The sequence below is a fragment of the Erythrolamprus reginae genome, chromosome 1 (genome assembly GCF_031021105.1).
Source record: "Erythrolamprus reginae isolate rEryReg1 chromosome 1, rEryReg1.hap1, whole genome shotgun sequence".
Taxonomy (NCBI): domain Eukaryota; kingdom Metazoa; phylum Chordata; class Lepidosauria; order Squamata; family Dipsadidae; genus Erythrolamprus; species Erythrolamprus reginae.
In genome coordinates, this window is record NC_091950.1 from 226,562,359 (window position 1) to 226,576,204 (window position 13,846).

The 13,846-nt window shown below is 37.8% G+C and overlaps 1 protein-coding gene across 1 annotated transcript in view; it reads right to left on the reverse strand.

The window, feature by feature from the left end:
- The window catches only part of COL4A1 (collagen type IV alpha 1 chain), a 174,252-nt gene that overhangs the window by 138,584 nt on the left and 21,822 nt on the right, over nt 1–13,846 (reverse strand). The window lies entirely within an intron of this gene.

The following is a 13,846-nucleotide window of genomic DNA, read 5'->3' on the forward strand; positions in this document are numbered from 1 at the left end:
TCATTTCAGGCTGTTAGTAAACTTTCCACAGGTTCAGGGGTACCCAGATTCATCAATTTTAAGAGCAAGACATAGGAGGAGGCAGCAAATCTATCTGTTGATAACTAGGGCCCCCAAAACCTTTCGCCAATGGCAATGTTCTTTAGGACTGCTAGATTTTACAGGTCAGCAGACTCTGGAAGATTGCTGGATTACTTTTTCTGATTAATTTGCATGAAACACATTGTTCCCCAAACATTTTCATTAATGACTATGTTTTATATGTGAACTTTGAATACATATATACTGTAGATAGCTTTGCTTTAAATATTATTGTTGATGGGGGGAGGGGAACTGAGCTCAAAGGCATGGTATACCAATGGTCTTTTCCTTCATCTTCAGAATGTGCAAGCTTTCTAGTAAAGCAACTGTAATTGTCTCATCAATCTTTTTAAAAAAAATAATAATGTGATATATGGATTATAATTAATACAAAGTAGTGTTTTTGTTTCTTTAGTCCTAGCACTCCAAATTATTTTTAAAAATCCAAAATGTTTAACAACAAAATTTGTTAAAAATCCCAAATGGGTATGAATCTCCAGTATTAAGAAATAAGTTTCTAATCATAAATGTTTATTTTCCAGGATTTGCCAAGAGCATTCTGATCTCTCATGCTTTGGGTAGCATAGTGTCCCCTCATTGACTCAACCAGCAAGGCCAAACATCTGTGGATTTTCTCTGTGGGAAGACAAATCATCTAGATAAACTGAAAAAGAAATGGATCTCTTCTTCCTGAATCTAGACAAAACATTCATATTTGAACTATAGATACTTGTCAAGAACATAGATAAATACAGTAAACACTACAAATCAAGAGTTAGGAGGGTACCTATGAACTTTCAAATAAAATATTTCTAATTTTAAAAATGGCTTAAAAGATTATAATGTTCCCGAATGAGATCTTTTGTGTGAAAACAAGACTTAAACAGCTTTTAGCATCTTACAAGCGAAAGAAGAGTGGTCTTTCATGATTTGAGGCAATTTTTTTTAAAAAATGGGAGGGGATAAATATGAGTCCTCACACAATTTTATACTCAAATGTTTGCTATTGCTCTATAGAGCTCATAGAAGCCCCGGAAATTTGTGAGAATAAAAGCATTGGCCTTCCTCTAATTGGCCTCTGGACTGGAGAGAAAATGGAACAATGACCTCTGAGAATTCTGAAAAGACAAGAATTTCTGCAGGACTTCCAGAAGGCATTCTTATTTATTTATCCTTCAGACTGTGAAACAGCATTATGTCCAGGTGGAAGCACATATGACACAAGATTGTCATTTGCCAAATGTTGCATCTGCACATTTGTCAGTCTTGGACTTGCCTTGGAATATTAATTTGCCAAAAAAAGAAAAAGAAAAAGTATGATCAACACCATTGTGAGAGGGTTTTGGAGGCTGGAAAGCTGCTTTTAGAAATTACCAAAGAATTTCTCCAAGCAACAGTCTTGTAACTCATATATACTGCAGAAAGCATTCTAAAATTCCCAACTTAATCATGCTGTGCTCAAATTATAGCCAGGTTACAGCCACAAAGGTATTTTTTTTCCAACAGTGTAAGGATGTTTACAGCAATATACCTTATAAGTATGATTAAGTCCCCAAAATTCCATCCTTGATGGAAATTTGTAAATAACCATCTTATAAGTATATATCTTTATCAAAGAGGCATGAAAAAAGGCTATCTTGTTCACATAAGAGAATCAATGACATATTTTAATGCATTTATACCCCGAACCTTTTAAAATGCTATCTGGAGACATCATTTTCTATCAGTCTAGATGTCTGTCTACTCACAAGATCATAGGACATAGAATAATAGTTTGGAAGGGATAATGTAGATCTTTTAGTTCAAACTTTGCTTGAATAGGAGATACCATTCCAGATCAATGGCTGTCCAGTTTCTTCTTGAAAACCTTCAGTGATGGAGTATCCACACTTTCCGGAGGCAAGCCATTGATGTTAATGGCAAGCCATTAACATCAAGAATTTTTTCCTCAGTTCGAGGTTGGATTTCTCATTAAGAATTTTCCACGAGAGGATTAGGTAGCCCTCTAGATATTGCAGTATAATATGTCAGTGGCACATATTATAATATAGTTTGCATTGCTTTTTTTTTAAATATCTTGGGGCTCCTAATGATTTTTTCTCAATCTTCAGGTGATGAGATAGAACATATGCATATATGAATATTATCTCCAATATTATCTTCTGAGGCGCATAAACCATCAACTGATAAGCTCAGAAAGCAGATACGGCATAGAACCTTTGAGATTGGGATATCTGTGCATTTCCTCAACAAATTAATTATCTAAAACACAGTTTTATCAGAATAATAACATATAATGGATAAAACATAATAATCAAAAGTAAAGATGTGCAAAATGTTTTAAGGATCATAAAATGAAAGTGTTTATGTTAGATTTGTCTCTTAGCCAACAAGAAACAAGAAGTACTGAGCAAAATTGACAATGTGATTATTACCACCCTGTAAAAAGGGGGGGGGGGAGCAGGATAGTGGTTTGTACAATTTGTCATCCCAATTCATGAGTTATTGATCTCTGTTTATTCTTACAGCTTGTTTTTAAGTAACTTAAGGCTAGTATTAAAGGCATTTTCTTTCAATGCATTATTGCATTTGTTCCCATGGGTTCCACTCATACTTACAACACAGATGTCTTTTAAAAAATCAGTTTGAACTTCTTTATAATTCCCCTAAGAACTTTTATTGTGTGCTTTTCAATATATTTATCATGAATTTTTGTTTTTCAGTTTTAAAGAGATATATAGTTTTATGTTGTCAATGTTAGGATGCATACTGGGAATACATTTGTGCAATAACAAATATGCCAAATATGTTCTGAAACATCAATCTTTAAAGTGACTTTACAGATGTGCTGGCTTCAAACATTAATCATATGCTATAGTACTGGATAGTTTTACTTGGAAGACGCTAATAAAATTAGCAAAGTGTAATTTTTTAATACAAGTATACATGGACTTTTTGATAGAAATCAGACCTAACAGCCAAATCCATTTCTGAAATGTACATATATATGTATATAAATGTGTGTGTGTGTATATATATGTATGTATGTATGTATGTATGTATGTATGTATGTATAAAAGCATATACATATATATACTGTATATGTTTTTTTCTATTGGAAAAACAGAAATAGGCCGAAATAGCGCTATCCTAGTCTCCCTTAATTTAAAAAAAAAATCAGCAAAAACATGCAATACACACACACACACACACACACACACACATACAGTGATACCTCATCTTACGAACTTAATTGGTTCCGGGACAAGGTTTGTAAGGTGAAAAGTTTGTAAGACGAAACAATGTTTCCCATAGGAATCAATGGAAAAGCAATTAATGCGTGCAAGCGCAAAACTCACCCCTTCAAAACCATGTTTTTGTGATGCTGTGATTTTGCTGAGGCTCCCCTCACTGGGAAACTCCACCTCCGGACTTCCATTGCCAGCGAAGCCCCCATTTTTGCGCTGCTGGGATTCCCCTGCAGCATCACAAAAACACGGAAGTCTGGAGGTGGGGTTTCCCTCAGGGGGATCCCAGCAGCAGAAAAACGGGCGCTTCACTGGCAACAGAGGTCTGGAGGTGGGGCATCCCAGTGGCAGCGGCTTGGGTTTGTAAGGTGAAAATAGTTTGGAAGAAGAGGCAGAAAAATCTTAAACCCCGGGTTTGTATCTCGAAAAGTTTGTATGACGAGGGGTTTGTAAGATGAGGTATCACTGTATATATATTATATATATAAAATTCAATGTTACATCATCTCCTATTTAAAAGCTAGGGTTTCTATAGAAATGACAAGAAGGTTTGAATAAGAAAATCTTTCAATTAATCCAGAAGAATTAATCCAGAAAAGAATCAACAATAAGTTTCATGTAAAGGTCAAAAATTAAATGCTTCTTTCAAACCCTAAGCAACTTTAATACAAATCACAGTTCTAAAGGAAAAATTATTTGGAATGCATTACAATGTCATCTTTATTCTTTTCGTGATTAGAACAATTACACATTTATGTTAACAGATGATCAATGCTTCTCTCTTTTTTGAAAATAGGAGTAAGTAGTCAATCATCTCTATTCTATGTATTTTATCTAGCATTTTTTCTGAATATTGAAATTAAAACTTATATTGAAGTGTACTAAGGGCACAACAGGCAATAATGGAATGGTCATATTTTCATCATCCATTGCTTACTTACAAGGGTGTATGGGGTGCTCAAAGAGGGGTTGCATCTCTGGTGTAGGGGCGTGTTGTGTCTTTTTATGGCAGTTCATTTAGGGCAGCTTTTGGGGCAGCTCATTCACCTTTGATCCCCACCTGTCACTCAGCTCTCACCTGTGGCTCCTAGTAGCTGCAGGATGCTCTACAGCTTTGACAGGCTGGCCAAACTAGGCTAAGAGTAGCCGATGGGTCATTGACCTTTAGCAAGATAGGGACTTGTCTATCCCGAGGATGTGAAGACAGATTCTGGCAGACTGAGTGGATGAAACCTACTAGAATAGGTCAATGGTCATGAAGGCGGTCTCTGCAAGCAATGTGGTACGCTGAGAGCAGGGCAAGAGATGAAAAACACCCTGATCAACCACTAGAAGAAGAGAAACTCTGACTGCAAGCCTCCATTACCTTGTGGCTATATCCATCATTGGAAAAGGCTTCAGGAGTAAACTTTGAGCAAAATCCAGAGCCGGAGTCCCGGAAGCAGTTTTTGACTGTGTACAGCTATGTTCTGATAACTCCTGCGATGTAGCTGTATTGGCCTTTGCCATTGCATTGGAATATTTCAGAGACATGGAGAGGGGGATCTGCTGCTTGGGTAACAGTCTATCCTCCATTCTAACCTACCCAAGCTTCATGCTTTGGGGAGTCCAGAGCATGATACCATGGTCTTTCGAGACCAAAGGATGCCAATGCAATACTTACTTATACTGATTTTTGCTTCCTGAACTGGGGCAATATCAAATTGATTATTAGTTAACGTTTTTAAATAACCAAAACGAAGGTTCTAAAGTTATTCGCATGCCCAGAGTTTGAAATGTGGTTCTTTATTCAAAAAATATGTGTACAAAATGAATGTTTTAGATTGCATGCACAAATGTATTTATTAGGAAAAGTGCATTAAAAATAAATACACATTTATTTCAGTTAAAATAAAAATGAAACTGTGAAAATCTAATATATGTATAATTGATTTATGAGTGAATAAATGCAAAATTGAAATAAAATTTGAGCATGACACATACATCTCAAATTCCAAATACCATTCAATTTGTTTTAAAGCAAAGCATTTTTCTTATAAGCAATTGCATTAACAAAAATAAGTCCTGAAACGCTATGTAAAGCAGTGATTAGAACTAATCAACAATATTCAGTCCTATAATTCAGCATATTTTAAACAACGTAAATATTTAAAACAGTTTCTTAAGAAATTATTACTAGTTTATATTTCATAAATCACTATTTATTTATTTATTTATTTATTTGTTTGTTTGTTTATTGATTTGATTTGATTTGATTTGATTTGATTTGATTTGATTTGTATGCTGCCCCTCTCCGTAGACTCGGGGCGGCTAACAACAATAATAAAACAGCATATGACAAATCTAATATTTAAAATAATTAAAAAACCCTTATTAAAAACCAAACTTACACACAAACATACCATGCATAAATTGTATAGGCCTAGGGGGAAAGGAATATCTCAATTCCCCCATGCCTGACGACAGAGGTGCGTTTTAAGGAGCTTATGAAAGGCAAGGAGGGTGGGGACAATTCTGATCTCTGGGGGGAGCTGGTTCCAGAGGGTTGGAGCCACCACAGAGAAGGCTCTTCCCCTGGGTCCCTCCAAACAACGTTTTTTAGTCAACGGGACCCGGAGAAAGCCAACTCTGTGGGACCTAACTGGTTGCTGGGATTCATGCGGCAGAAGGCGGTCCCGGAGATATTCTGGTCCAATGCCATGAAGGGCTTTATAGTCATAACCAACACTTTGAATTGTGACCGGAAACTGATCGGCAACCAATGCAGACTGCAGAGTGTTGGTGTAACATGGGCATACTTAGGGAAGCCCATGATTGCTCTCGCAGCTGCATTCTGCACGATCTGAAGTTTCCCAACACTTTTCAAAGGTAGCCCCAAGTAGAGAGTGTTACAGTAGTCGAGCCTCAAGGTGATGAGGGCATGAGACTGTGAGCAGTGACTCCCGGTCCAAATAGGGCCGCAACTGGTGCACCAGGCAAACACCCTCCTCACCACAGCTGAAATATGTTTCTCAAATTGAGCTGTGGATCAAGGAGGATGCCCAAGTTGCGGACCCTCTCTGAGGGGGTCAATGATTCCCCCCAGGGTGATGGATGGACAGATGGGCTTATCCCTGGGAGGCAAAACCCACAGCCACTCCATCTTATCAGGGTTGAGTCTGTTGACTGCCATCCGAGCGATTTTATCAGCGAAAAATGTATTAAAGTCCTTGGCACTACTCTGCAAGGACTCCCCAACTCCCCCCTGGTTAAGAAGGGAGCGGGTCACCCTAAACAGAGCAGCCGGGTGGGATTCCGCTGATGCAATCAAGGTGGCATGATACGCGCATCTTGCTGCCTTGAGCGCCACTTTGTAAGTCTTAATATGAGCTCTTACAAGTTTTCGATCGGATTCGGACTTACTCTTCTTCCATCGCTTCTCTAGACGTCTCTTCTGGCGTTTCAACTCCCAGAGCTCCTCATTGAACTATGGAGCTCTACGGGGTCTAATGCCGCGGAGAGGTCGCAACGGTGCAATCCGGTCAAGAGGCCTTCCAGGCCTCAGCAAGAGACTCTGCCGAACTGTGGACGAGTGTATCTGGAATAACCCTAAGTGCCTTCTGAAAGCCCTCTGGGTCCATCAGAAAAATAATATAATTTTGTCTCTATAAAAAGGCAAACAAAAGAATATAGAAAGTTTCAGAAACAAGTTGCCCATTTATAAAGAACATTGTGTCTTTAACAAAGAGAGGGAAAAACTAATTTGAGTGAATAGATTTCTCCAAATTATAACCTGCTATTGCTAGTTGACAATATTTGTTTCAAATATAGTATATAGAGATATTTTGCCACCCTTTAATTGAAAGTTGTAATTTTCAGTCTATATTCTGAGCCAACCAAACCAACATTTTATTTAGTTTGTATTATCTGTTCAATCTGAATATCTAGAGAATAAAGCTTTCTAACTATTTCAGTTTCTTTCACAGAATATACTCTTTTGTGGTGCTGTTTACCTAAGCATCACCATATAAACTGACCCTAGATGAAAATTTTAATTTATTTTATTTATTTATTTATTTATTTATTTTGTCAAGTATGTATTGATAGTATACAAAGATATAACAATGCTTATATACATGATACTAGTAAGAGAGAAACATTAGGACAGAGGACGGAAGGCACGCTGGTGCACTTACGCACGCCCCTTACTGACCTCTTAGAAATCAGGAGAGGTCAACATTGGATAGTCTAAGGGTAAAGTTTTGGGGGTTAGGTGATGATACTACAGAGTCAGATAATGAGTTCCATGCATTAACTACTTAGTTACTAAAGTCGTATTTCCTGAATTTGAGTTTGGAGTGGTTTACTTTAAGTTTGTATCTGTTGTGTGCTTGTGTGTTGTTGTGGTTGAAGCTGAAGTAGTCATTGACAGGAAGGATGTTGTAGCAGATGATTTTATGGGCTATGCTTAAGTCTTTGTTTATTAGGTCTTAGCCTTCCTTTTATCATTTATTTATAATTTTCACAATAATATACCTCAATTTTCCATTCTAAAAATATACCAAAAAAAGTGAACCTGTGCAGAATACCACCTTAAGCACTTTTGGAATGACATGCTATTTTTAGTATATTCTAATTAACAACTGTTGCTATTAAAATTCTTTATTTTTAGAAGCTTCTCCCTTAAAGCATAGTCTTTTATTGGCTTCAGAATTTGATGGAAAACTTCCATACTATGGTAATGTTGAAACATCTGTTCTCAAAAGACTGTTGCACCATGGGTACTTATTACTAATCAAGTGGAGACTTAGAAGGGAGATATCACACAAAACTCAGCTCCCAGAGAGAGAGAGAGAGAGTGAGAGTGCTGTTTATCGCTTCAGTTAATGCAGGGTCATATCAGGTAAGCTCTAGGTTGCAAGAATTGTCAGGACCTTGGACAGCATAGAGCAGGGGATCTGGTTTGGAGTAGTTTTCTCATGTAACAAGAGTAGTTGTTTGAGCAGCACCCTCTAGGCAACGAGACCTTACAGTAATTAGTAGTGCCTATCATGCCAGTGAATATATCCACTGCTTGATTATGATTGTTGTTGACTAGATGGCCCTCGGTTATTGTTATGGTCTTCTGCACATATCTGCCTGAACATTAAAAAAAAACACTTGACTTTGTGGGGGATGAGTCTTCTACTTGATGGAAGCCCAAAAAGTAATGGAAAGGGACATTGAAAGTTTTTATTGCAATTAAATAAGCTATTTGCTAGAGTCCAAATCATCCTCAAGCTAAATGCACTCTTTGAATTAAGACATAACCATAATATGTCACTCATTAACTACTACATGAAAAAGAACCAACAAAGCAAAAGAGAAGCACAGCAGTGCTATATTTTGAATGCCTTTAATTTTATACCTATGTCCTCAGGAATAGCACAGCTTTATACAAGTCCCAGCCCTGACACAGAAAACGTTCCATCTCAGTGATTTCCATGGGAGAGGAAGAAAATAAACTAAAATGTAATGGCAGCCGCTTTGACTACTTTATCATCTCATACATTATGATATTCAGTAAAGTAAATCATCTCCCAAAGAATGATACAAGATCTTGAAATCTCTACCTAAGGTAAGCAAACTCATATGTTAAAATGATGCATCTCTCTTGCATAGTTCCCTCTAAGCTGAGCAGTGAGCAATGGCTCACTTAAAAATCATCATCAACTCGGAGTTTTTCAAACCTGCCCAGAAGCCGAGAGGGAAAGAGTGAGAGGGAAAGAGTGCCGCCCAGTCCCGAAGGGACTGCCGCTCAGACACTATACTTTTCCGCCCACCCCCCAAAAAATTAGAGGGAACACTGCTCTCTTGCCCCCTCGCTCATGTCATGGACATTTAGAAAAGGAACCCAGCAGAAAAAGCAGCTTGGCTTCATGAGGAAATTTAAGAATACCGCTATCACTTCATTGTCAGGAAATCTCAAGAGGCATCTTACATTGGAATTCTAAAGACACAACTGAGATTATTCAAGCAACTGACTGAATTAAGACAAGACAGTAATGGTTTCCTCTAATCTAGTTAACAGAAAGGCCAATTTTCTATTGACAAAAAGCAGGTGCTTCATTCCAATTTTTGTCCATTTATTCAATTTGTCAGCTCAAACCAATGACTCTCAGTGATAAATGTTAATTATAATGTTAACCATAATCATGTTATCCCTACGGACAGGGGCAGGTCACCATTCCCTGCACTATTGGAACGGACTGGGAGTCTAGGAGCGCACACGCACCCAGTGCAGGATTTGGCTTCCGAGCATGCGCAGAAGCTGAATCTCGCGTGAGGATGTGCGCGACAGTCACCTCTGGGTTTTTTTGCTTCCGTGCATGCGCAGAAGTTACTATGGGAACAGATGATGAAAGTTACTGGGATGTACTCTGGATAACTGAGGAAGTCAAACACCAAAAAAAGAAGTCAATATGCGCTTCATTGATTAAAGAGAGGCATTTTCTTAAGAGAATGGGAATGACAGTGCATCACATTTAGAGACATTATGTAAAAATCGAAAAGTCTAAAATGTTGGAAAAGGTGGGGGGGGGAAAAAAGAGAGTGACCACAGCAAGGTGGACAGATTTCATTACAGAGGCAATGGGTATAGCATTAGAAACCTGAAGTGCCAGGTTGGGGGAATATCATCCTGGAGGTCTACCTACCGTATATGTAACTAAGAACTAAAACTGACTTTAGTTAGTTAATAAATTAACTAACTTCTGTTAATCAATCAAGAAGATAACATGTCCTCTTTTATGTCTTGACTCAATTTTATCTTAGACCAGGAGTAGGCAAGTTGGCTCTTCTATGACATGTGGACTTCAACTCCCAGAATTCTTGAACTTGCATGATTGGCTCAGGAATTCTGGGAGTTGAAGTTCACAAGTCATAGAAGAGCCAACTTTGCCCACACCTGTCTTAGACAATAACCTTTCGTGTATTTGGGGGATACTAATAAAGGAAGGAATTTTTATTTTCTCTAAAGTTATTTTGTATTTTAGTTTCTTATTTACTATTTCTCTCTCTCTCTCTCTCTCTCTCTCTCTCTCTCTCACACACACACACACACACACACACACATGACAAAGCACACCATCCCACTGGAGTCTTTATCAGTGATCTGATTAGATTTCCAGTGGCCACTAAACCCAAGAGAATTTATTTCAAAACTAAAAATGTTAATAGTTGATATAGTCATACAAGCAAGATTTTTCAAAATACTGTAATATATAATGTAGTCACAAACTTGAATATGAAAGAATCGTAGTAAAAGATCTGAAGGCTGGAGCATGTGGTTAAGATCAGGGAGGTTGTGCTTATGGTTACAGGAAAGCTTTGAGCAATGCAACTGCTCAGATCCCAGAACTGGTTGATGCCTTCTTTGCTGTAACCAAAGGTTGTTAAATGAGCAATCTACCATTAGACTGCAATGGTAATGTTCACCAAGAAAGCTAAGCAAAAATAAAACCAGCACATTATATTAAATATAAGGTATAAACCAATCTTAAAGATATAAAAATTGTATTTTGGTGGCAAAAATCAGATGGTGTACAAGCCAGGCAGCACTCACTAACTCTGAATTCTTCTTGGGAACTACATTAAATAGGGAGGCAAAGAACTCCACAGATCTAAGAGTTAAAGATCTTTTAAAAATTTGTGTTTTCACAAATTTAATTAAATGCAAGTCTTAGAAACACTGGTTTCTTTATGTATACAGTATTTCTGACAATATAAAATTTGTTTTTGAAAAAAAGAGATGTCTTGTTTTAAAAGATAAAATATTTCCAAACTAGGGAGTAAAATTATCTACAAATTTAAAAACTAAGGATAAAATATTGTACATAAAATGCAAAAGGAGGAAATTACATCTCCTCTCTTAAGTCCCATTTTGAAAATATCTGGTTGATAAAGCTTGAGATTAGACACAAAACAATGAGCATGCTTATTGCCAAATTTAGCTTTGCTACATTGTTAAAACTTTAAATCTCCCATGAGATCATTTATTTATGTCTCCTCGGGCATCTCTTCCCATATGCAGGAAATGGATATGTAAGCCAGGATGGAGATCTGATCCAGTGTGCGAATCTATGACCCATCGCTTCCTGTAGTCTGTCTGTGTCAAAGTTGAGGACAAGAATGCCAAACTAAATACATTTGCTCTTGGAAAAAGTACTTATTTCATGTGTTTAAAAGCAAAAAAAAAAATTATAATCCTAGCTCACTTTGTCAGGGCTTTGTCAAAAGACTTACTGGTAGGACTAAGAGCAAGTCTCAAAAATCTCTGGGATACTATACACAGCAACATACAATACAAATCACAAAGTGTACAAGTGGCTCTCTCATTAAACGTTTTTTTAAAATAAAACACAGAAATAAAGATGAAATTCCAGGGAGGTATACAGGTACAGAAATTAGAGATAAGATTTATTGAATGTTTCCAAACTACATTTCACAAGTAACATGACAGATTGAGAGAAGAATCGTGCTCAGTATGGACCTAGAGTGCTTATTTATTTATTGAACAATATTTATATCAATCCACAAGCATTCTGAGAAATGGCATTCCTACACATACTGGAAACACATTATTAAAAAAAAACCTAAAGAGAAATCTCCAAGATGCCCCATGACTAAAACAACTTTTAAGGACTAAATGCCTGCTGACACCCAACTCTGTTTAGTTTGTCTGTGTGGAGAGTGTCTTAAGAGGAGCGTGTGACTTCTGAGAATTTGTGCTCCATTTCCCATTGTATCTTGAGGAGGGGAGACCTACCACAACCTTTCTTTTTACACCTAATCTGAATAGGCAAATTCAGTTCTGGCAAGATATTATTACCTGTTATACCTAGTTTCTGTGCCATTGAGGGCTGTAAAGAGAATAAGCAGCAGTATTACAGTTGCAGTGGACTAGCTTAAGAGAATTATTCTGAGTTTGTTTCAACCCCTCCAGATTCTCACAGCTTTGAAATTTGACAATATCTCTGGTTGGCTTGGAGTGACAATGTACAACTTAGATATTTCACCTTGAACCCCCAAATGACTTCTTATGAATGTTAAATAAAGGGGGGGGGAGCTTTAAGCCTTGAAGAATGCCACTCAGGAAATCACAGGGACTCTAGTATTGATGCCCCTTGTCCCTTCATTGGAATTGCAACTGAAATGGAACAACTATAAAATAGTCCTCCCAACTCCCAGCCTCTACAGGATACTGGAACGACACCATGGTTCATAGTATTGAATACCAACAAAAGATCTCCTATAAACAAAAAAGTGTACACCTCCCATCATGATGCTAACAAGGTAATTATACACAACAGCCAATGACATTCCTAAGGCCAACTCATTACCATGTCTGTGCGCAGATTGAAAATAATCTAGATAATTTATTTAACTGAGATGAAAGGTGGGATTCAGCAGGTTCTGACCAGTTCTGGAGAACCAGTAGCGAAAATTTTGAGTAGTTCAGAGAACCAGTAAATGTCATCTCTGACTGGCCCTGCTCCTATCAACTGTCTGCCTCCCGAGTCCCAGCTGATCAGGAGGAAATGGAGATTTTACAGTATCCTTCCCCTGCCATGCCCACTAAGCCACGCCCACAGAACTGGTAGTAAAAAAAATGAATCACCGCACTGACTGGGATCCTCTGTAGTTGAATTGCAACAAGTCTTTTGAGTCATCAAAAACAGTCAAGTGCAGGAAAGGCAACTTCAGAAGAGAGTCCATGCCTTTAACAGAGGAGGTATTACATCCTTCCACAGAGAGGAAATGACTACCTTCTGGAGCCAGGAAAAAAAAAAAACCTAGAAAAATTCCCAGAAAATAGATCAAGCACATGGGTGGGAGTATTTGAATTACAGGGTACCACTTTCTCAGGTTTCACAAGATCAAAACTACAATGTTGGGCTCTGCCCAAACGCCATTCGGCATAGAAGAAATATGAACTATTTTATCTGCTAAAACAACTGCAGAAGGGTCCAGGGAACATCAAACAGCCTCCTGCCTAATCTGTGCGTGCAGTATGTACTTATTTATATAACAGCCCACCACCAACAATCTTTCATTACAGTCTTTATGCCAGAACACACCACATAACAACAGCAGCAGTATTACAGTTGCAGTGGACTAGCTGAAGAGAATTATTCTGAGTTTGCTATGGGAAAGGATGTTTCACTGCTGTATGTAAGCTTCAATATGATTTCTTACTAGTATTCGTTGTGTCCACTTCTGGTTTCCTCCTCTTAGGTATCTTTTTAGACTTCTTGGTATAAACCAAGGAGCTCTTTGGGATTGAGGCAATGGCATGGCAATCTCATCCACCATAATCCTCACCCAGGATTTGAAGGTTGAAATTACCCAAACAAAAACTTCAACATCAGTCCTGAGATGAGACTTTGGTGTTTATAAAGGATCAGTACTATCCATCTATGTGGTTGATGCCCCAGCAGGAACCTTAACAGGCCACCCTCCTAGTTCAGGCTCTCACAACTGGTCATCTCTTGAGCAGT